The sequence below is a fragment of the Heterodontus francisci genome, chromosome 10 (genome assembly GCF_036365525.1).
Source record: "Heterodontus francisci isolate sHetFra1 chromosome 10, sHetFra1.hap1, whole genome shotgun sequence".
NCBI classification, from domain to species: Eukaryota; Metazoa; Chordata; class Chondrichthyes; order Heterodontiformes; family Heterodontidae; genus Heterodontus; species Heterodontus francisci.
This window is the reverse complement of record NC_090380.1, coordinates 35,104,059-35,129,066: the sequence shown is the minus strand read 5'-3', so window position 1 is coordinate 35,129,066 and position 25,008 is coordinate 35,104,059.

Genomic DNA, 25,008 nt, shown 5'->3' with positions numbered 1-25,008 from the left:
AAACCTACAGCTCCATCAGTGAAGAAATATTTCCAAGCTAAATTATAACCAAAGTATATAATGCTTTCATATTCAGAAATTGTTAGGAGTTTAATTATCTTCAATGCTAATTCATGGTTCTCAGTGAAAATACAGAAGGAGCTAATATTAATATAACAGTGATTTCTGTGAATTTATTACCAATCTGCGGATCAATTCTTTTTGAATGCCTTAGCTCCCTGACTTTATTCTGTTCTCAGTGTCCTGAACCCTGCTCCTTCTGCTTATTCTCTGTTATGTTGAGTCCCACTCTGTCTTTTCTGTCCTATTTCCTATATCCTTCCTCTGTTGCTCTTCCCCTGTGTTGCTCACACTTACTTCTCCCTAGTTCTGTTCCCTTCACTCCCTGAATCTATTTTGTCTCCTGTGTGGTGTTGCCAGTGTCAAGTGCACTGTTCGGGAGTTTCTTGTATAAAAATGAGCCGGCTGATAATGTGACAGCAGCTCATTCATATACTTTGGTGATGCTCTCAGCACATAGCACGCAATGTACCTTGAGCATTGAGGGAAAGCAGATGGAGCTTCAACTATTTTCTCTCATGAGGGAATGAAGAACAAGGGGACATAATCTTTAAGGAAGAAGTAGAACAATTAAGAGCAAAATCTTGGAGAACTTTTTCATACAAAGGGTAGTCGAAATCTGGGATTCTTCCCCCAAAAGGCTGTGGGTACTGGGACAATTGGAACTTCAAAGACTAAGTTTGCAAATCTACTATTTTGCTGTTGGTTGCAGGCAGAGCACAGCGCAATGCTAAAGCTGTAGAGACAGGACCATCCGTTCACTTTGGTAGACTTGCTGTGAATAGGGAGAAATGTGTGTGTCACTTAGATTGAGCAATTATCCCCATCAATTTATGTAACATTATTGTTATACGTGGGATTCAAGTAGTTAGCTGTAAGTACTACTAATTTTTAAGAAGTAATATAATCTGACCATTCTTTTATCAGAGGACAGAGTGAAATTTATATTATCAATAATTTAAACAATTATAGCACTGTATGAAAACGGTTGTGTCTTTCTTTGGTAAAGTGTATAACTATTTCCATCCACTAAACATTACGACAGATGGCTCAAAAGGAAAGTTAAGTGATGTTTAATCTCATTTTATGCCAGTAATTATAAATCATTGCCAGTTACCATTCAAACTCCAATCATACTGACGTATGCTGGACATTGCAGATAAATGGAACAAAATCTTAAGACTGAGAAAGTTTCAAGAATATTTGAAAAAAGAAGCATTGCATGAAGAATAAAAATGATTTCACTTATCAAGTTTATCCCTTCCACAATGTGCAACCTAGTCTATCATGCTACTCATTAAATCTTCAGAGGAGCAGTCTGCAACATATCTCTTTTATCTCCCTCCCAAATAGAAGGGAAAACTGCAGACGATCTATCTTAAAACTTAATTTCTACATTACTCATCATTGACTTCTTGCCTTTTTAGGGCTGATTGTTTCCTCCCACAGATTTCAATATGTGGAATAGGTTTCTGCTGAAGCAGGTAATGCTTAACCTTTGAAAGAGTTTGATGAGTATCTGGTGAGGAATGGGACTGAAAGGTATGAGGATAAATGCAGATAGAAATGATCAAACGCGCTGTGCAATTTAATGGTCTTTAACTTGTTGTGACCATGGAGAATGACATCGAAATTAAAGCACTTAAATGTACATTTGGCCCAGTCAGTCCATATTGGTGTTTATGCTCCACATGAGCAGTAATCTGAATTCCATGTACAGGCCTTGTTCGTGTAGCCCTTTATCCCAGTTTTCCGCAACCTCCTATCTAAAATGTTGTCATTGTTCTTCTTCAATCACTAACTCTGGTAGTGCACTCCACATCCTCACAATCCTCTGTGTAACTCTGTTTGTTGGACTCCTTATATTTAATCATATATCTCTGCACTGTATTGGATTAGAGACTGTAATTGATCCCATAGTTTGTTTCATTCTCCATTCGCAATTACTTAAACACATCAAAGAGGAAATGAATAAAAGCAAAATGCTGCAGATGTTGGAAATCTGAAATAAAAACAAGAAATGCTGGAAATGCTCAGCAGGTCTGGCAGCAACTGTACAGAGAGAGAAGCAGAGTTAACGTTTCAGGTCAGTGACCCTTCATCAGAACTTTAGTCAGAAGAGGAAATAAGAGCAGGATGAGGGAAAAGAGAAACGGTTAATGAAGAGAATTAACAAACATTGTTTTGTGGGTTGTTTATTTCTGAGACAGTTTTAATTAAAATTTGAGTGGAAGTCCCACCCGATAGGGGCTGATTTTAATTTGTTGCAAGATAGGCACAAAGTATTGCAGACACAAAATAGGAAAGAATTCCAACCTTGTTGCCAGATATTATTCTTACTTCAGGGAACTTTACAGTTCTGTAATGTGGTTAGTAGTTTTCCATATTCCCTTGGAGACCTCTAACTCAGGCCCTTATTTTAACTGAACCCACCTGGTGGGAAGAGGACAGGAAACTCGCCATCCACCACTTTAATTCCCAAGCTGATCTGCAACAGAAAGGAAGCTGTTAGAAACAGGCAGATGCCTCATAAGTAAATTCTAATAGGGATTCAATTGCATCATTTGGATCCTGAAGTGTTTTCATCTGGCTGGGTCAGAGTTCTTGCCCAGCAGCAAACCTGCCGAGTAAAACCTGGTGGAATCGACTTCACAAACTTACTGAAATAATTGGAAATGGCATTTAAAGGGGTGCCTAGCTTACAGGCATTCGGGTCATTAGGATCTATGTGTCATTGTGAGTAGTACATTTCTAAGGCAGTTTTGAGCATCCAGTTTACTTCTTTCTGATTCTTTCCCCTTACCTACCCTCAATAACCATTCATTGATGGGTTCTGTTTTTGCATCTCTCCTTTGAATGAATGAACAGTTGAAGAAGGAGGAGCTACAGCAGCAGCAACCCGGGGTATAGTGGGATAGTGGTTATGGTATTGGACTAGAAATCCAGAGGCCTGAACTAATAGTCCAGCGACATGAGTTCAAATCTCACCACAGTAACTGTGAAGTTTAAATTCAATTAATTAAATAAGTCTGGAATTAAAATGCTAACATTAGTAATAGCGGCCATGAAACTACCAGATTGTTGTAAAAACCCATCTGGTTCACGAATGCCCTTTACGGAAGGACCTGGTCTTGCCTATATGTGACTCGAGACCCACAGCAATATAGTTGACTCTCAACTGCCCTCTGAATTGGCTTAGCAAGTCACTCAGTTGTATACAGAAGGTGGCTCATCACCATTTTCTCAAGAGCAATTAGAGATGGGCAATTAATGCTGGCCTTGCCAGTGATGCTCACGCCCTATGAATGGATAAAGAAATACCTGAAGAACCAGGACAAGCACCAACTGAGCCTATTAGAAGACCCTTTTCTTCACCATCTGGGCTGTGGCTGACCTATGGCTGCCCTCCTGGGTCTGGCATGCACTGTTTACACCACACTAGCTGCATGTTAGAAAATGAGTCACAACCAATTTCCCAGCCCAAACGTCCAGTGATGATACCCATCCTTATCAGCTTCCATGGGTAATACCTAGGACTTATGTTCATTTGAATCGATTCTAGGCTTCTTACTATGGTTATGAACGTGCCATCAAAAGAATACATGCTAAATGGTCATTCTAACATTTTGGGCTGGATTTTACATTGGGCAGACGGGAGCTGGAGCTTCCGCCTAGCCTGAGGATCCGTCCCATGTTTTACGGGTCCTCAGGCTTTAATTGTTCCGAGGCAGGACTTCCACCCGCTTGCGGGAGGAAGTCCCGCCTCATTGAGCTGTCGGCCAATCAGCGGGCTGGCAGCTCTTAGTCCCAGCAGTCTCACTGGGAGCGGTGGCCACTGCTGGGACTGCAGCCCAGCTGAGGACATAGAACCAGGACAGCAGGTAAGTTTGGGTTGCCTCGCTGGGGGCTGGGGAAGTGGGGGTGACCCTCAATCGGGCACCCTGTGCCGACTGTTAGGGCCCCAGCACACCCACCACACCCCCTCCCCCCCCACCCCCCAGGGCGCAGAGAGGCCACCAACTTTCACCGGACGGCCTTTCCCGGCTCCAGGATGCCAGCTTGCCATGAGTAAAATCCTTGTGGAGGCAGGTGAAGGACCTTAAGTGGCCGTTAATTGTCAGCTTAAGGGCCTTGATTGGCCTGGGTGGGCAGCCCATTTTTCACCCCACCCCGCCCGATGTAAAGTGGGGCGGAGGCGGGAGCGGGTCAGAAAGGCCTCCCGGAGCCTCCCGCTGCATTTTACGCCACCCCCCCTGCCACCATCCAGCTCCCTGTGGTGGAGTAAAATTCCAGCCTTTGTTACTTTGGTCCCTGTCATTGATTATCCAACCAACGCTGGTTGCAGCATCGTAATGAAGATACAATGTGAAATTTACTTAACTCACTGGAGACTGTACAAAACTGGTCTAATCAGGACTCAGTGCAACTGATTCAAATAAAAATATACAAGTTCAATTCTAATATTAAAAAGCATCCATCCAGTGCCCTAGTCTAGTACTCATATAATGCTGGTATGTGGATCTAGGCCAACATTAATGTACAGTGATAGCATGCAGGAGACAATGCACATCAACAGAGCTGAGAAAACTAAACTATCTAATGGAGCCTGTTTAAAGTCAAATAGTCAAAAGTGTTTTTACACAGCTATGACATACCTCAAATGCCAAGAAAATGCATGGGCCAATCTTCCGTCCATTGGTTGGGGCAAATTTTGTGGAAGGAAAGGGCAGTTTAGAAGAAAAGGGATAAAGATAAATATACCTGAGGTTAAGAATAGAAAATCCAATCTATTCTAATTGGAAGATATTTAAATTAGAAATCAGTGTAGCAGAGATAATAAGATTGAAACGGAGGATAAGAAAAATATAAGATGATAAATAGCTCTGAGGAGGAAGGTGAGATTTTGAGAAACTGAGCAATATTAAGATAAAACCTAAAGGAGGGATTATTATGATATTAATGTTGTAACATTTCTGCCACGCAAGAGGCAGGCAATGACCATCTCCAACAAGAGAGAATAAAATGATCTCCCCTTGACGTTCAACTGCATTACTTTCGCTGAATCTCCCACCATCAACATCCTGCGGTCACCATTGACCAGAAGCTTAACTGGACCAGTCATATAAATACCGTGGCTTCAAGAGCAGGTCAGAGGCTGGGAATTCTGCAGCGAGTAACTCACCTCCTGACTCCCAAAAGCCTGTTCACCATATACAAGGCACAAGTCAGGAGTGTGCTGGAATACTCTCCACTTGCCTGGATGAGTGCAGCTCCAACAATACTCAAGAAGCTCAAAACCATTCAGGACAAAGCAGATCACTTGATCAGCACACCATCTACCTCCTTAAACATTCACTCCCTCCATCACCGGTGTGCAGTGGCAGCAGTGTGTACCATCTACAAGATGCATTGCAATAACTCACCAAGGCTCCTTTGACAGCACCTTCCAAACCCATGATCTCTACCACCTAGAAGGACATGTGCTGCAAATGCATGGGAACACCATCACCTGCAAGTTCCCCTCCAAGCCTCACACACCATCCTGACTTGGAACTATATCGCCGTTCCTTCACTGTCACTGGGTCAAAATCCTGGAACTCCCTTCCTAACAGCACTACACTACATGGACGGCAGTGGTTCAAGAAGGCGGCGCACCACCACCTTCTCAAGGGCAGATAGGGATGGGCAATAAATGCTGGCCTTGCCAGCAATGCCCACATCTCATGAATAAATAAAAAAAAAAAACAACTATATGAACAAGGATGAAAAACAAGGTACTGGAGCTTGAGGGTTAGTTGTGTGGGTAAAGTTTGCCAACAAACGAGGATGGGAATGCTTTTTATATAGTTAGTTTGAAATGTTTAGAAGCGATTAAGGATTGGCAACACTGGTAATAAGAGTAGATTTGGGAGTAATGAAAATAAATTTGTCCTGAGATGAGAGGGGAAGTAAATCTATTTAAAATTGGAATCTGAGATTGAGATAAAGACATGAACATGATGATGGACAACAACAAAAAACACAATTAAAGGAAACTTCTCTTGGAAACTAGAGACCAACAGAGAAAAAGCAGCTCCCCAGAGAGGTTGCTTGGTCGATCAGTTTAAAGGTTTAAAAAAGCAAATTATAGATATTCTGCAATCTTATGAATTAAATATCTGAAAATATTTCTGAATGGAGGCATAAGGAATTTAATGGGAGTGGACAGGGAAACTGACAGCTATTTATTATTTCTTCATTTCATTGCTAGCTATTTCTGAAATTATGATCTGTGTCTTCACATCTTGCTATCTATTTCCTTCTATGTCTAGCTTTGGATTGGCAATTTAAGCTCTTTCCTTCTTTCTAAGAAAAGGCAGCATGAGTGGGTTAGCAGGGCTGTGAATGAAAGAAAGTTATTTTAATATTCTGTACAGAACGGAGTTTCCAGGGTCTCACCCACAGGTCTGCTGCAAACATGGACTGTAATAATGAAGGTGTGCTGCCTGCCATACCTAATACCACACTTGTAGATGGCCAGCACTGAGCAGGTTGGACATTTACATATTATAATGAGACTATGTGCCTCAGGTTTAACCTATCTTCCAAGTTTAATCCGGCAGCTGAAGGGAGGGAAGAACAGCTTCGGGATGAAGCTAAGTGCTTTTCCAGCACTGTTCGTAGGCCAGGAGGAGTCAAACTTACCTTCTTCCCTGCCTTCCCTTGGACCCAGTCCCCCTCCAGATCTAAAGAGTCACCCCATCCTGCGATGAGAGATCAGAACCACCACCCCCCACCACCCCCACCACCACTGCTCATCTTCGAGCCCTACACCACATCCACACTCCACCCACAAACTCCCTACCTGCTCTGAGCCTGTGGCTTCCTCAGGAGCATTCATTGCCTAGCAGGGTGCCAAGCCTATCAATCAGGCTGGTTTCTGGGCGGGAAACCTACTGGAAAATAAGCACACGCGCTGTGACGTTAAAACTGCACTGCACGCGGAACCTGGACTTCTGGGTTTCTCAACCAAAAATTTTCCTCTCATGAAACCTGCCCCAGTAAATATCAGGGCTCAAGCCTCTAAGGAACAGGTTTAGAATCTCATTCTACAAAGGACAGAGTCAACGGGCTGGATTTTGTGTGGGAGGCGGGGATCCTGGCGCTGGGCTGAAAAGGCTGGGTGAATTCCGCCTTGGCATTTTTTCAGCTCCCCGAAGTGATCCTCCAGTCTTTGGGTCAAAGTTTTAGAAGGCGGGATCCCCGTCCCTTTAAAGACTATATGGGGATGGGGATCCTGCCTCCGAAAACTGCCGGCCAATCAGAGGGCCGGCAGCTCAGCAGTATCGGCAGTGCCACTGGGAGCGGTAGCCACTGCCAGTACTGCAGAGGCCTAGGACCCAGGCCCAGTGGTGGAACCCGGGAACACAGGTAGGTGAGGTGGGGTCGCCGGTGCCAATCCAGAAGCCGTGACGAAGGGGGTTGGGTGGGTGGTCGTTTGGTCCAGGGTGAGGGGGATCCCGGGGGGTACAGTTGTTCCTGGGGGGGTCCTCCGTGGACCACAAATTAGCCATGAAACAGGGACCCCCCCTCAAACCTGCAGGGAGGGAGCGTCATTTTACAAGGCACCCTCCCCACGAGGTGGAGACATCCCACCCCCCGCTGCTGGTAAGCTCCCTGCGGCGGCAGCAAGAGGCCCCTTATTAGCCATTAATAGGCCACTTTAGGGCCTCAATTGGCCTCTGGGCGGGAAGGTCGTTGTTGGCCTATCCCGCCTCCGGGAGGATTGGAACCAAGAATACTGGTGTCGGGTTCATGGCAGGCAGTTCCGCTCCAGTTCTCCGGTTCCCCCCGGCTACGAAACCCACTTTCTGGGCAAGCACAAGATCCAGCCCAATGTGGCTGAAATTGGCTCTTGCATCCGATCTATGTGAAAATAAGATTTTAGGGTGACCAGTTTTCAGGCGCAATCTCCAGCACCCGACATCCCCTGGACGTTCCTGACAGAAAATCAGCAAGGGCGGGGGAATTTACTTAAAACCTTGAACATGCCCATCAGGGGCCAAATGCCTCTTTAAGGACTCAATAGCAAATTGGAGAAAAGCTGATCAGAACATGCCCGACGTATGTGGCATTTAGTTTTTCTGGGTTTACAGAGGTTCACTGAAGAACAGGTAAGCTTTTGTTTTTTCACTTACCATAAGATGGAGCTAGGAGAAGCAAGAATGATCCTCCTGGCTCCACAGTAATCCTGCAGCCTGCTGGTAGTCCATGCTTTGCCCCTCCCATTCACCTCTCTCACCTGGGGCTGGATTCAAGTTGGACCAGATAAATTTTGCATTGCCCCAACCAGTGAGCTGCATTGGGACACCTGATTGGCGTCTGCCGATCTCTGGTAATATGTAGATGAGGCCTGAGGCCCAAATCCCAGTGAGGCTTGGGACTCCACCTTCTGGTGTGCATTGCCAAATGTGCCACCACCCACTTTGCAACAGATTTCAGTGCAAGGTTAATTTCCTGGCCAAAATCTTCCCTGTACAAGCCACAAAATTACAATGAAAGCACTTCATGATTGAATTTGATACATTGTTCATCACTCGTTACCGAAAAATTTCAACTAATTTGATAGCAGAACTTAAACATTCTTTTCTCATGAGATACTTGTGATCGCTAATGCATGGAATGGGCTAGTTAATTCATTATTCTTACAATGTTGGAAGATTATTAGTAGATAATCTGAATTTCAATTACTGTTTGACATAATAAAGAAGGCCTTATTTACAGTATAATTTGAGAAGTCTCTGGCCTCTTCTGCATCCCCCTTTGCTTCACCTTTAGCAACCATGTCTTCAGCTGCCTCGGTCTGTTGCTCTGGAACTCCCTCTCTAAACCCCTCCATCTCTCGATCTCCTTTTTTAAGATCTTCCTTAAAACTTCTTTGACCTGCTTGGCTCACCCCTCCTGATAGCTCCTTCTTTGGCTCTAAGTTTATTTCTCTCTGACTAAGTTTCTGTGAAGTGCTGTGGCTTGGTTTTCTACATTAAAGACATTACACAAATGCCAGTTGTTGTTGTCCTTGAGGTGATAACACAATATAAGTTATTCTAACATCTTTCAATTTATTCCTGCACAACAGTAAGTTACTGTGCAAACAAACAATCATTGCAAAAGCAACTAACGTGAACTCTGGCTGATAAAACATCACTGCAGATAAACAGCAATAAATTACGGAAGGGAGTTATAATGATCCTGCGAATGAATTATATTTGTTGTCATAGTGATAAGCATTGGCAAGAAATCAAGCCTTTACCCTGTGTCTTCTTCAAGATCACAAAATTAGCTATGAATATAGACAACTTAAATTATCCTTGTGCATGGATTAACTGCACAAACATGCACCTGGGAGTACAACTCCCTTGTTGTTAATATATTTACCAGTTGTCTCCCTTTATGTGTTCAGACTCAAGGGAGTAGAAATTCATCTGTGCCACAAGGCCAGTGTAAATTTGGCATAGAGAATGATCCTTGGGCCCAAGGTAGGTCTGAGGCCCAATCAAAGTAGAACACCAGGCCTCATTTAAATAATTGAGGTAAACTGTGGTGCCTGTCACGAGTCCAGAGGCTATGTCAAAGGATCCAAAAACTCAACGGCCCTCAGGTATATACTAGTTGGGGGAGGGTGGGGGAATGGTGGTGGGGAGAAGAGAATAGGAGGGAGATGATCGCAGGTCATAGGAACATAGGAGCAGGAGTTCATTTAACTCTTTGAACCTGTTCCACCATTCTATGAGATCATGGCTGGTCCACAACCTAATCCAATATATTCATCTTTGCTCAATCACAGATTTAAAATTAACAATTGATCTATCATCAATTGCTGTCTGTGGCAGAGAGACCCAAACGTCTACCACCACGTGCAGAAGTGTTTCCTAATTTCACCCCTGAAAGGTCTGGTTCCAATTTTTACACCGTGCCCCCAAGTTCTGGACACCTAACCAGCAGAAATTGTTTCTATCTACTCTATCTGCTCCTTTTAACATATTGAAAACTTAGATTAAATCATCCCTTAACCTTCTAAATTCCAGGGAATACAATGTAGTTTGTGTAATCTCTCCTCATAATACCTTTGGAGTCCAGGTATCATTCTGGTAAATCTTCCATGTGATCTCGCCAAGACCATGTTACGATCAGAAGAGAAAGGTGTCTAGGGGTTCCCGCTCAGCCTTCACATGGTCTTAATGTAATAGGGTTTTATTTTTAAACACACTGGGCTGAATTTTATTGGAGTGCCGCCGTATGCGGCACCCTTTGAACTCTGCCGCGCGTCAGCATTCGCCAGCCGCCGCCAAGCCCCCGCGATATTAATTGCAGGGGCTCATTAGAAACACGGCACCGAGCTGCCCTCTCTATATTACGTGGGGAGAGGCGGGACATTCAGCGTAGTGAGAGTGTTTTGACAGTTGTGCAGCAGGTGCTGGGGCCCTATTTTAAGCGCACCAGCACCTGCTTCCTGACAGCTGTCTAAGAATACTTACCTGACTGTTGAAGAGTGGGGCTGCTGTCAATCTGGCAGCAAAGCAGAAAGTACTGGAGAAATCCAGCAGGTCAGGCAGCATCTGTGGAGAGAGAAGCAGAGTTAACTTGTCCAAGTTCACAGACCTGAAAGTTAACTCTGCTTCTCTCTCCACAGATGCTGCCTGACCTGCTGAGTGACCCCAGCAATTTTCGCTTTGCTGTCACATACTTACCCTGCTGTGTCCCAGTGTCCTGTGAAGTTGTGATCTTCTTCTCCCACTCAAGTGTAACATTTCTTCTTGTAGGCGTGCCGCACCTGGGTGAATAATCTTAAATTTGCACATTCCAGGACATGAGACTTAAATAGACCATAAAAGGTATTACAGAGTTTTTAAGAGAACACACTGACACAAATGGGAATGCACGCATGTCACAGCAATGTAAATACGTCTTTCACTGAATATTCCTCACCAACATGTGTGTCCTTTTTTCTGTGTGAATGATGTGTGCCAGCATGTAGCGCCAATGTCACTTCCCTTTGCATGGTTGGCCCTTCAGGAGAGCCAACGTATGCAATAACATCATTGCCATGCCACCATTACTCATGACCGTCTCCACGGACTCAGTGACATGGACATTGGCTCAGTCAGGTGCTGCCTCTAATGGTTTACACAGGGATGCTGCAGATGTGGACTGGTGCACAGCAGGTGAGCGAGGGTGATGTGTGGCTTGCAGAGCTCATGTCGGTTCCTATGGAGCAGACAGCCTTTGTCTGATAAGCCACTTCTGTACATCCCTGGCTCATGGCTATCCCTGCGTGCAGAGCCTGGATGCCATATGCTCACCCATGTGTCTTTCATGTTGTAGGTCCTCAGCGTCCTCAGTCCGAGGAAGAAGCCTGTTGATGTCTCTCCTCATCGTGCCAGGCCGAGCCCCTATTGTGTGCGTAGTTGTGCAGAGCAGCAAAGAAAGGAGCTGGCCTTTTCGGCCTGTAGTACAGGGCATCACCCTATCCATACAGGCATTGGAGGCGCTCTTTCAGCATGCCGATCTCCTGCTCAATGGTGGCTCATGTAGCTCAGTGGATGGCATTGTATCTCTCCTCTGCAGCAGTGGTGGAGTCTCTCACTGGTGTCGGGAACCATGTCTGCAAAGGATAGACCTTATCGCCAAGAAGCCACCCCTCCATCTGAGCCAGGTCAGTGAACAGTGGTGACAGCTGGTACTGGCACAAGACCCAGGTGTCATGGCAGCTGCCTGAGAAGCAGTCACACATTCACAGCAAGCATCTGCGGTGTTCACATTACCAGCTTCACTTAGATTGAGAGGGGTCCTTTAATGGTGATGTCTGCAAGTGGTAGCCTGGCAGTAGGCCTGATGGACACATGAGTGCAGTATATGAACATTACAACCTATGGTTCTCCGGCAATGGTGCCAGAACCAATGGCCCTCTGGGCCTGGCTGTGAGAGTCCGTCCTGAAGCAGACATCCTCACTGCTCCTCTGGTGCAGGGCACTGGTGACCTCCCTGATGAAGCGATGCATTGCTGACTGTGTAATCCTACAAAGGTCTCTGTTGGGCCCCTATGAGGCTGCAGAGGCATCAGGCTTGAGAATCGCTGCCTCTATGAGGAACAAAGGCATGGGATGTCCACCGGAGCCCATGGGCTGCAGGTCATCTTTGATTCGGGCACAGAGACGTGTCACCACCCTGTCTATATGCGCGATCTCCTCTGACACTGGAGCTCTGACATCTGATGGCATGTCATGTGAGGCCTGTAGATGCATGACAACCGTAATGTCAGACTCCCCTTGGGGGCTGCTGCTCACGACCAGGGGTCTCTACATAGATCACACCTGCCTGTTGGTTTTGCCTCTGGCGCATACGGATCCTAACCTGCAGAGGATCACACAATGTAGGGTGAGCTATACCAATTTCCATGTGATAAATAAAGTTGAACCCTGCAGGTATTCAAAGGTTCCTAACAGGGCATGGATTGGTGTTGACGGGTACATCAGCTGCTTACCAGCTGAATCGATTGCCCCCACCATCCATAACACCATAATGCTCCTGCCCTTTCTGGCACCCTCCCCACACACAGGGTGCCTAGTGTGCCATTGCCCCCTCACAAACACAGAGCGTACTCTGTTAACGGAGGGATGATACACAGTACCTCCCTTCATGCCAGCACAGCTTTCCCTCTAGTAATCCCAGACCCCCTCCCTTTCAGAATGCAGAGTGAGACCCCTGCATATCCCCCCTCCCTTTATGATTGCAGAGTTAGGCCCCTCTGTATCCCCCCCTTCCCTTCCAGATTGCAGGGTTAGACCCTTGTGTATCCCCCCTCCCTCCTCCCTTTAAGAATGCAGAGTTAGACCCCTGTGTATCCCCCTCCCTCCTCCCTTTAAGAATGCAGAGTTAGACCCCTGTGTATCCCCCCTCCCTCCTCCCTTTAAGAATGCAGTTAGACCCCTGTGTATCCCCCCTCCCTCCTCCCTTTAAGAATGCAGAGTTAGACCCCTGTGTATCCCCCCTCCCTCCTCCCTTTAAGAATGCAGAGTTAGACCCCTGTGTATCCCCCCTCCCACCTCCCTTTCAGAATGCAGAGTTAGACCCCTGTATATCCCCCCTCCCTCCTCCCTTTAAGAATGCAGATTTAGACTCCTGTGTATCCCCCCTCCCTCCTCCCTTTAAGAATGCAGAGTTAGACCCCTGTGTATCCCCCCTCCCTCCTCCCTTTAAGAATGCAGAGTTAGACCCCTGTGTATCCCCCCTCCCTCCTCCCTTCCATAATGCAGAGTTAGACCCCTGTGTATCCCCCCTCCCTCCTCCCTTCCATAATGCAGAGTTAGACCCCTGTGTATCCCCCCTCCCTCCTCCCTTCCATAATGCAGAGTTAGACCCCTGTGTATCCCCCCTCCCTCCTCCCTTCCATAATGCAGAGTTAGACCCCTGTGTATCCCCCCTCCCTCCTCCCTTTAAGAATGCAGAGTTAGACCCCTGTGTATCCCCCCTCCCTCCTCCCTTCCATAATGCAGAGTTAGACCCCTGTGTATCCCCCCTCCCTCCTCCCTTTAAGAATGCAGAGTTAGACCCCTGTGTATCCCCCCTCCCTCCTCCCTTCCATAATGCAGAGTTAGACCCCTGTGTATCCCCCCTCCCTCCTCCCTTCCATAATGCAGAGTTAGACCCCTGTGTATCCCCCCTCCCTCCTCCCTTCCATAATGCAGAGTTAGACCCCTGTGTATCCCCCCTCCCTCCTCCCTTTAAGAATGCAGAGTTAGACCCCTGTGTATCCCCCCTCCCTCCTCCCTTTAAGAATGCAGAGTTAGACCCCTGTGTATCCCCCCTCCCTCCTCCCTTCCATAATGCAGAGTTAGACCCCTGTGTATCCCCCCTCCCTCCTCCCTTTAAGAATGCAGAGTTAGACCCCTGTGTATCCCCCCTCCCTCCTCCCTTCCATAATGCAGAGTTAGACCCCTGTGTATCCCCCCTCCCTCCTCCCTTCCATAATGCAGAGTTAGACCCCTGTGTATCCCCCCTCCCTCCTCCCTTTAAGAATGCAGAGTTAGACCCCTGTGTATCCCCCCTCCCTCCTCCCTTCCATAATGCAGAGTTAGACCCTGTGTATCCCCCCTCCCTCCTCCCTTCCATAATGCAGAGTTAGACCCCTGTGTATCCCCCCTCCCTCCTCCCTTTAAGAATGCAGAGTTAGACCCCTGTGTATCCCCCCTCCCTCCTCCCTTCCATAATGCAGAGTTAGACCCCTGTGTATCCCCCCTCCCTCCTCCCTTTAAGAATGCAGAGTTAGACCCCTGTGTATCCCCCCTCCCTCCTCCCTTTAAGAATGCAGAGTTAGACCCCTGTGTATCCCCCCTCCCTCCTCCCTTTAAGAATGCAGAGTTAGACCCCTGTGTATCCCCCCTCCCTCCTCCCTTCCATAATGCAGAGTGAGGACCCACCGGCTTTTCAGATCGTGAACGGGACGGCACGTAACGGCCACCCGTTCAACGAAAAATCTGGCAGCTTCGGTGCAGAGGCGGTGGGCTGCATAATCAGCACAGTTAAGTAATCATTAACATATGTTGATTGTGGTGCCGCCGCCATGCAGTGGGGGGGCCGCACTGAGGTCCCACCGCCACCGATAATATGCGGTGGGCTCTTCTCGACGTCGTGGGTCGAGGCGGGCCTCTTCCCATAGCATTTTACCGGCCCCCGCACCGCAACGCATGGTGTCGAGGGGCCGGTAAAATTCAGCCCACTGTGTTTTTAGCTCCCCCTTGGTGAATCCTTGTTCATCGCTTTCCAATTGTAAGGCAAAGAAATGAGCACAAACAGGCTTTCTTAGGTCTAAAGAAGAAAAGTAAAATTTATTAAAACTTAAACTTAAGCTCTAATTCGGTTAGCGCCTATGGATACACGCTGCACCCACGCTAGCGTGCATATGCGATACGCACATGCAAATAGAGACAGAAAAGAGCAGATGAAAAATAAAGTGGAGCGGTTTGAGGCAATATCTGAAGAGTTTGTTATGGTTCTTCAAGCTCACTGTAGAGTCCTTGCTTGTAGGTAATTCTTGCTTTTCATTGGGGCCCAGTATTCTTCTTAAACCTTGTTCACTGTAGGAGACTTTTCTCCCTTGGGGTTCATGTGTCTTTAATGGATTCCGAAGCTGGTGAGAGAGAATGGGAGCTGACAGGAGAGAGATGTTCTCAATCCAGGAACCAGAGCTTTCTGTCTTCAAACACACTGTTTCTCCAATTTAAAACTCTCAGTTCAAAACTCTGTAACAGTCAGTTATTCATGTGACTTAACTGGGGATCTGGCCACATCCTTTTTGTGTATTGGGAGCAGGGACTGGTTCTTTTGTTCCAACACTGTCTGCGCGTCTGCAAAAATGTCTTTCTGGCCAGGGGCCTGGCAATTCCTTGTAATAGCCCTCGTTTCTTCCCAGCAACAATTTGAAGTTTAATGTCCATGTGGCAAAATTAATGTGCCTCATTCTTGGAAGGTGGGGGCCTGCATGACAACCAATATATTCTTCTTAAGGTGTGGTGCCCAGAACTACTCACAGTACTCCAAGTGTGGTCTAATCTAGCCTTTGTACATCTGAAGCATGACCTCTACCCCACTATATTTGTGTCCTGTAGATATAAAAACCAGCAACCCATTAATCTTTTTAATTATTTTCTGTGCCTGTTCACAGCATTTTAATGAACAATGTACCTGGTCCCCAAGTCTCTTTGAACCTCCTCTGATTCTAGCTGTTCACCATTTATAAAGTACTCTGTGCTATCTTTTTTATATCCAAAGTGGATGACTTCAAATTTGCCTACATTGAAATTCCTTTGCCATAGATTTGTCCACTTACATAATCTATCAATAAATCTTTGTAATTTTATGCTTCCAACTACAATGCTCACAGTGCCTCCTATCTTTGAGTCATCAGCAAACATGGAAATGTGGCTTTGTATCCCATCATTAAGTTGTTAATAAATACAGTGAATAGTTGAGGCCCCAACACAGATCCTTGCGGGACACCACTAGTTACATCTTGCCAATCAGAGTACCTGTCCATCATCCCTACTCTCTGTCTCCTGCCACTCAGCTAACTTCCTCAGAATGTCAATAATCTGCCTTCAATTCCATGAACATCTGCCCAACAGCAGGAATCAGGAGTGCTGTGGAACCATGAATAGCCTGCTTTCCATGTAGGAAAAGGACCAATTGAGGTCCAATTTCAGCCCCAAGACTTGTGTATTGAACAGGCAATGCAATACATTGCATAGGGAGCATCACTGGGATTCTTATTTCCTAATGGTTGTGTATATAACAGTACTCCTGCTAAGAACACAAGTCTGCAAAGTGCCAACCTGCAGGTTTCACTTTCTATCCGTTACTGACTTTTAACCCTGAAGGTTTGTGAGAATTGGCGATGCTTGGGTAAGATATATCTTCGTAAGCGACAGCAGTAGAGATAATAAGAGTGAAAGAGAGCTTTTTGAGAGGGGAGACAGATCATTGCAATATACCTACTATACAGAAATAGGTTTTGATTGGAAAATTGAGTTAATGCATCACCAAGTGCCTGCTCACTCAACAAACAATTAAAGTATATTGAGAGATAAATAGTACGACCAATAATGTAGTTGCAGCCTGGGTATCAGTGTTCACAGTGCGTAATTTTAACTGACTGTGGACTGAGGGAGAAGAATTCATAATATATGTTCCAATGTATCAACCTCAATAAAAATAGGTTCAGATAAGGCAACTACATAATTCTCCATTAATTTATTTTATGCTGGGATTGCTGTGTTTATGTTGTCATTTGTGTTATTTTCATCAGAATAGTTGCATCAGTTTCAAATAATAACAACTTCCATGTTTCAAATAATAACAACTTCCATTTATATAGTGTCTTTATGATAGTAAAATGCCCCAAGGTATTTTAAAAGAGTATTATCAAACAGAATTTGATACGGAGTGTTATATATTGTTATATTAGTCCATAAAGAGCTCGGAACTAATTGTCATGTGTAAGTGTGTTTCAGGAACCACATTTCACTGCTGCACTGCAGTCATGTGACACGTAACACTACACGCTGTAGGCAGTCCCTAAGAGGCAGCATGGAAGCTGAATGAAATAAACAAAGAGATCCAGCATTTTAAAATCAAAAGTGCGATTATTTCTAACTTATGGGAACCAGAAGGTAACCAGGAGACATAATATGGTGGCAGCAGGCATCTGCGAGTAAACCTAAAACATTTTAAACCAATTTAATGCTGACTTAGATTGCCAATTTGTGTCAAAGAGAGTGAGAAAAACTGAGTGAATCATGTGAAAATGAAATGACCACCAGCACAGCAATGAACGCACAGCTACCGCCCAGAATGAATTAAGAAGCTGATGATGTCGTAGAAGCTTTTGAGAAGTTTAAACAAAAGTGCAGATTGACCTCCAGTAGTTTTCTAATAGGCACTAGTGAAGAGGAAAGGGTCAGCTATATCCTTGTTTAATAGCTGGGAGCTGAGTGAAGAGAACAGCAGAAACCCAGACAAATTCTTTGAAAAATTCAGCACCCATCTCCAGCAAAAATCAAATCATCAAATCTACTGATATGCATTTCAAGGCCACAGACAGGAATTAAGTGAGTCCATTGACAATTCCTAACAAGATTGAAACAAGCAGCTAGAAAATATAAATTTATAGATACAGATGAAAGGCTGATAGATCAGCTAATTTGGGGTTCAGCACATCTTGAAGTAGAAAAAGCTCTAATTTGAAAAGACAAGCTCACAATATCTTAGGCTGTAGACACTGCCAAAGCACATGAAGCTACAAGCAGATAGATGAAGAAACTGACTACCCAAACAGCTAGCCTTCAGTTAAGCCAAGAGAAAGGCAGCAGGGATGATGCAGTGAAATAGCAACAAAAGAATGTACACCAGACAGAGATAAAAATGTGCAGGAGCTGTGGACGACCACATGAATTCACAGACAGAAAAAAATGTCCTGCATATGGATCAACCTGCAGAGCTTACGGGAAGGCCAGTACTGGGAAAAGATGTACAGAACAAAGGAAGAAATTGGTAGACAAGACACCAGAGACAGAGCAACAGAGTAAATGAGGAGGAAAAGAAACCAAAACATCCATACCCTGGAAGATGATGATGAGTTTGAGAACACGAGAGACATAGGAACTGTACAACTACATGAAATGTCTGAATGTGGCAGTTCCCAGAGAAAAGAAATTCACACAACCATTCAGATCAAGAAGAGGGTGAGAAATAAACCCAGAATGATAAATCTGAAGGTGAAGTTGATACTTGAGCACAGAGTAACATCATCCCACTCAAACTATACCAGAAGATCTTTCCCGCAAATTTGGAAGAAAATGGTTATCCAAGGAATGGTGCTCTGAAACCGAGCAAGGTCATGCTAACAGAATACAGGGAACTGAGATTCAACAGCTAGGAACAACCCAAATCAGAGAGACACTCAAAGGAAAAGATGTTAACTGTATGTTCTACATCACTGAAACAGATGGTCCTGCGATACTGGGGTTGAACAGTTGCAAAGAGCTGCTGATTATCTCAGTAAACCATGAGGTGAAGGAGGCGACACTGAGGGTTGAAGACAATACACCCATTGAAAAGCACCCTCCAATCAGAAGCAAAAAAGAGCTAGTACAAATGTACCCAGAGTGTTTTGATGAGATGGTTGGATGCTTTGAAGATTTTGAGTATCACATCACTAGTAACCCAGCGATGATACCAGAGATTTATCCCCCACATAAAGTGCCAGTAGAACTAAAAGGAAAGTTTGAAAGAGAGCTCCAAGAAATGGAAGAAACGAAGGTGATCGCCAGAGTCACAGAGCCTACAGATTGAGTAAATTCCATCATGGTGAGAGAGAAGCCAAATGGACGGCTAAGAATTTGCCTGGATATCAAAGATCTTAATCAAGCAATAAAGAGGAATCACTACCCTATTCCGACACTGGAAGAGATCACACCAGCATTGGCAGGGGCAAAGGTTTTCAGCAAGCTTGATGCCAAAAATGGCTACTGGAACGCGAAGGTTGACGAGACATCTACGCTGTTGACAACATTCAACACACCCTTTGGACAGTACAAATTCCTACGTCTACCATGGGCCTTAAAGTGAGCCAGGATGTGTTTCAGCAGAAAGTAGATGAGACATACTGAGGATCTAAAGCAGGAGTCAGCATAGCAGATGATATTCAGCTATATGGTGTAGACAAAAAAAAGATCATGACTACCATTTACGTGAAGTCATGGAAAGAACCAGGAAAGCTGGGATCAAGCTAAACACAGACAAATGCATTGTTTAAGTGACAGAATGCCAACTCTTTGGAGTGGTGTACAAGCCTGACTGTGTCAAGCCGAGTCTTGAAAGAATCAGCTATCTCTGGGATGGAAGCTCCAAGAGATATGAAAGAGTTGAGAAGTTTCCTTGGCTTGATCTAATACATGAACTCTTTCATATTGCACATGTCGGAACACACAGCGAACTTGCGGGAGCTGATGAAAGAAGATGCAAAATCAGGCCAGGGTCACATGACAGGAGTTTCAACAAACTCAAAAAGCTAGTATGTAAGAAGACAAGTCTGTCATACCACAGCAGAAAGAAACCTGTCACTCTGCATGTACAAGAGGGAAAACCAATTGCATTTGCATCCAAAGCCCTAACCTCAGCTGAGATCAGATGTGCCAATATAGAAAGAGAACTTTTGGCAGTTGTATGTGGATGTGAGAAGTTCTACACATATCTCTATGGGAGAAAGTTCACAGTGGAGACTGATTATCGTCCACTGGAGCAGATATACAAGAAAAATCTATGTAAAGCACCAGAAACACTGCAGGGGTTACTCTTGAGAATTACCATTTCACTCTGAAATACAAACCAGGAAGAGAAATTGGTCCAGGCAGAGACCTTATCTCGGTTGTCACCACAGGAGAAACACAGGATAGAAGATCTAGGTATAAAGAATGTAACGTGATGAAGTTAACTCCACTAAAACAGAATCAAATTAGAGATAAGACCAGCAAAGACGAGGAGTTACAGATGCTCTCTCAGCAGGTGATCCAGTAATGGCCTCATAAGATACAGCAAACACAGCCAGCAGTACGGCAGTACTGGTCTATCAGAGATGACATCTCACCAAAAGATGGTGTTCTGCTAGCCAGATCCAGATTATGCAGAAGTTACATGAAGGCCACATGGGAATGGAGAAGTGTAAACTCAGAGTCAAATAAGCTGTGTACTGGATAGGCATATACAAAGACATTGAAAATATGGTGTCTACATGCAATGTATGCCAGAAATACAGAAACACACAGCAGAAAGAGGAGATGATAGCTACTGAAGTACCACCCAGACCATGGCATACTGTAGGAGTCAATTTATTCACACACTATTAAGAATAGTATCTCATAGTCGCAGACTACTACTCAAAGTTCCCTTTTATCTGGAAGGTGAAAGACTTGAGAGCCACAACAATCCTCTCAGCAGTACGAGTTCTGTTACTGAGCAAGGGATTCCTGAAAGATTAATATGTGACAATGGCACTCAGTTCATCTCCAGAGAATTTAAGGAATTTGCTGAACAGTATGGGTTCAACACCATCACCTCATCACCACACTACCCATGGGGACACGGGTTTATAGAAAAACATGTCCAGAACTCTTGCAAAATGCCGAGAGATGAAGGAAGACCGAACCTTGCCTTATTGTCACTCCAACGTATACCTCTCAAACTGACATGAAATCATCTGCAGAGCTGTTGAATGGAAGAAAGTATAAGACAACACTGCCAAGCAACATATACCCTCAAGTGACCAGGAGGAAGTGAGACAACAACTCACTGAAGCACAGGTCAGAGGAGATGAACACTTCAACAAGCATGTTAAATCCCTACCTGAGCTGTTGAAAGGACAAACTGTAGATGTACAGGATCCAATTATGAAAACCTGGAGCCAAGCAAAAGTTGTTGGTGAAGCTGCGATTCCAAGGTTGTACATAATTGAGACGGAAACTGTTAAGCAAATGAGAAGGAACAGAGTCCACATGCAACCTACACCTGAGCTGGAAAAACTGAAAAGAGTATCAACAACACCAGGAACATCAAAACCCAATGAGACAACATCAACAATAGCACCAGCTAGTGAAACAACATTAGCAACAACAGGCATGACTCCTATAACACCAGGACCAACATGCACAACATCACCTGTGTAGCATGCCAACTCAACACTGAGAGCAACGAATGCCAGATCTACAAGATGGAGGTATAACATCTTTTCATCTAAGCAATACCGGGAATAATATTTTTGGAAAATAAACAAGCTATAAAAGACTCTAAAAGGGGTTCAGTTTATTGTTAATCTTCTTTCGTTAAACTTTTTTTCTAATGATTGCAACAGTTATATCAATATGGAGGCACTGTGTTTTTTTAAAGAAAGAGGGATGTTATATATTGTTATATTAGTCCATAAAGAGGGATGTTATATATTGTTATATTAGTCCATAAAGAGCTAGGAACTAATTAGCTAGGAGCTAATTGTCATGGGTAAGGGTATCCCAGGGGGCCACATTTCACTGCTGCATTGCAGTCATGTGACACGTAACACTACACCACTCTAGGCAGTCCCTGAGAGGCAGCATGGAAGCTGAATGAAATAAACAAAGAGCTCCAGCATTTCTAAGTCTAAAGTGTGATTATTTCTAACTTATGAGAACAGAAGACAATCAGAAGACATAACACTGAGCTACATAAGGAGATATTAGGACAGGTGACCAAAAGCTTGGTCAAAAAGTAGGTTTTAAGGAATGTCTTAAAGGAAGAAATAGAGGTGGAGAGGTGAAGAGGGTCAGAGAGGGAATTTCAGAGTTTAAGGCCTAGGCAGCTGAAGGCATGGCTGCCAATGATGCAGTGATTAAAATTAGGGAAGGTCAGAAATGGAGGAGTGCAGATATCTCACAGGCTTGTAGGGCTAAAGGAGGTTACAGTGATAGGGAGGGTTGAGGCCATGGAGGGATTTGAAAACAAGGTTGAGAATTTTAAAACTTCCAGTTGTTCTACACAGTGAACTGTCAGTGGTATAATTCATCTACTAATTCTGTATGTTATGATGTAAAGTTCATCAGATGAGAAAGGTCATCTCTGAAATAATATCTGCCTTGGTGACAACACAAGCGCAGTTTTGGTCTCCCTGTTTTAAAGGAAGTGTTAAGTTATTGGAGGAAGTGCAAAAGAAGACAACTGAGTTAATTCCAGAGTTAAGGAGAGGTCAGCAATCCTAGTACTTGAAAAAAGAAGACTGAGGGTGCAGTATTTAAACTTATGAGTGGTCAGGGGAATATAGATTCAAATTCATTTTTCTGTCATGTACAAAATTCAAGAACAGGGGTCATAATTCCCAATTAAGGATAACAACAATAAAATGGTACTGGAATTTCTTCAAAATGGGTTTGTGCTGCTGTTTTCCCTGTACATGCCAGTGACCTACAGAGCGAGTTACACACAGCTTTACTGGGTCTTCTCATTTGCAATCATTGGTACAGGCATTAGAGTAAACCCCATGTGAAATAGATGCAACCAATGGATTTAGCTGGAAACTTCTGTGTCATTGCACACTTCAGCAGCAAACTGTGGGATAAACAGTTAAGAGAGCAATAGTGCTCCACTCCATTCACTCTCTAATAGCTTCATTGCATTTCCTAGCAGTATCACTATTAGATTTTGTCTGGAAATATAGTTGCACATTGCATCGAAACCAGAGGGCAGCAGGACATGTCACCAAGCCAAATAACACTGACCTCCAAGCCCCCTTTGAGGATATTGAAGACAGGAGGACCAAACTCCAAGATCTGGGTGCCACCAAGCCACTCAGAACTGGCTGAAGGGTGATAGCAATGGTGCTGAGTGCAAACTCCCTCACCCCATGACTGCAGAACGATGCTGAAATAAGTTCAACGACCTCGCCAGGGCAGGTAAGATGAGGCTATTACATCACAAGGGTATTCTGTCCATTTCTTCCTTGCCTATCTTGGGCACCAGCCCATTCTTTAACCTTTTATATAAAGCAATACTTCCATAACTAGTTCTTAACATTGCAATGTGGTTAAGGACAGCTCTGACTGGACATCTTGCACTTTGGCTATCCAGCTCCTCTCACAGCTGTTACTTATAAACAAAATCCTAAAACGTCTCCCTCCATTTTAACTGTCTCATTCCCCCACATCTGCAAACACTTTTCCTATGCATGTTTTCAAGTTGTGCATGTAAGTAATTGCTGTGAGGGGAGATGGGTAACCATAGTGCATGATGTCAAGTTAGAGTTCTCCATAACCAGAATGCATTGTAGAAGATAGGTAAGTCTTTCTTCTTGTCTCTTGTCTTAGTAAAGACTGACTTTCAGCTTCTTTCTTTCTCCATGAAGGTCCCGAACTGTATATTCCAGCTGTTCATTTGCTATGGTAAAATGAGGCTGGGAGAAGATGTTCCACTAAACTAGCTAAGGATCCTGTTCCCAAATTCATTGTGGCGAGGCCCTGCTAGTGGGCCCATTTGTACCATCCTGTTTTCTTCTGCTACTTCACATCACCACAAAACTGAAGGTGTTTCAGTGCAAACCCTTGCAGGTGGCCGTTATGGTGGATCTGGAGTGTTATTTTTGGGTGAGGCTGTTGTTTGCTGGTCCAAAGAACTAAAGCTGTCCAACAACGCCCCCAATTCCTTACAATAAGTGAATACAAGTAAATTCAAACCTACTTTGAATGTTTTCAATTTGCAGAATGTCAAACATTTGATGGATGCCTAAAGATTAAACTGTCGAATGAGGAATTTACTCTTCAATTTCTTTTTGTAAAGTTACAGGCACAGCACGTGCATATGCATGGACACCAAAAAAAACCCAAACAGTAATTCTGAAAGAGGATAATTAAAGAAAGAGTAGAGCATATTAGGGACCATAAGGGTAACCTGCGTGTGGAGGCAGAGGACATTGGTATGGTTCTTAATGAATATTTTGTGTCTGTTTTCACAGAAGAAAGGGATGATACAGACATTGTAATCAGGGAGGAGGAGTGTGACATATTAGATGAAATCAACATAGTGAGTGGGGCAGTATTAAAGGGTTTAACATCTTTGAAAGTAGATAATTTCTCAGGCCCGGATAAAATGTATCCTAGGCTGTTAAGAGAAGCAAGAGAAGAGATAGCAGAAGCTCTGACCATCATTTTCTTATCCTCTATGGCTACAGGTGTGGTGCCAGAGGACTGGAGGACAGTTAATTAGATTAGATTAGAGATACAGCACTGAAACAGGCCCTTCGGCCCACCGAGTCTGTGCCGAACATCAACCACCCATTTATACTAATCCTACACTAATCCCATATTCCTACCAAACATCCCCACTTGTTCCTATATTTCCCTACCACCTACCTATACTAGTGACAATTTATAATGGCCAATTTACCTATCAACCTGCAAGTCTTTTGGCTTGTGGGAGGAAACCGGAGCACCCGGAGAAAACCCACGCAGACACAGGGAGAACTTGCAAACTCCACACAGGCAGTACCAGGAATGTTGTACCTTTGTTTAAAAAGGGGGAAAGGGATAGACCGAGTAATTATAGGTCAGTCAGCCTAAACTCAGTGGTGGGAAAATTATTGGGAAAAATTCTGAGAGTCAGGATAAATCTTCATTTGAAAATACATGGATTAATCAAAGACAGTCAGTTTGGATTTGTTAAGGGAAGGTCATGTCTGACTCACATGATTGAATTTTTTGAAGAGCTAACAAGGAGGGCCGATGAGGGTAGTGCATTTGATGTAGTCTATATGGATTTTAACAAGGCTTTTGGTAAGGTCCCACTTGGCAAACTGGTCATGAAAGTAAAAGCCCATGGGATCGAAGGCAAAGTGGCAAG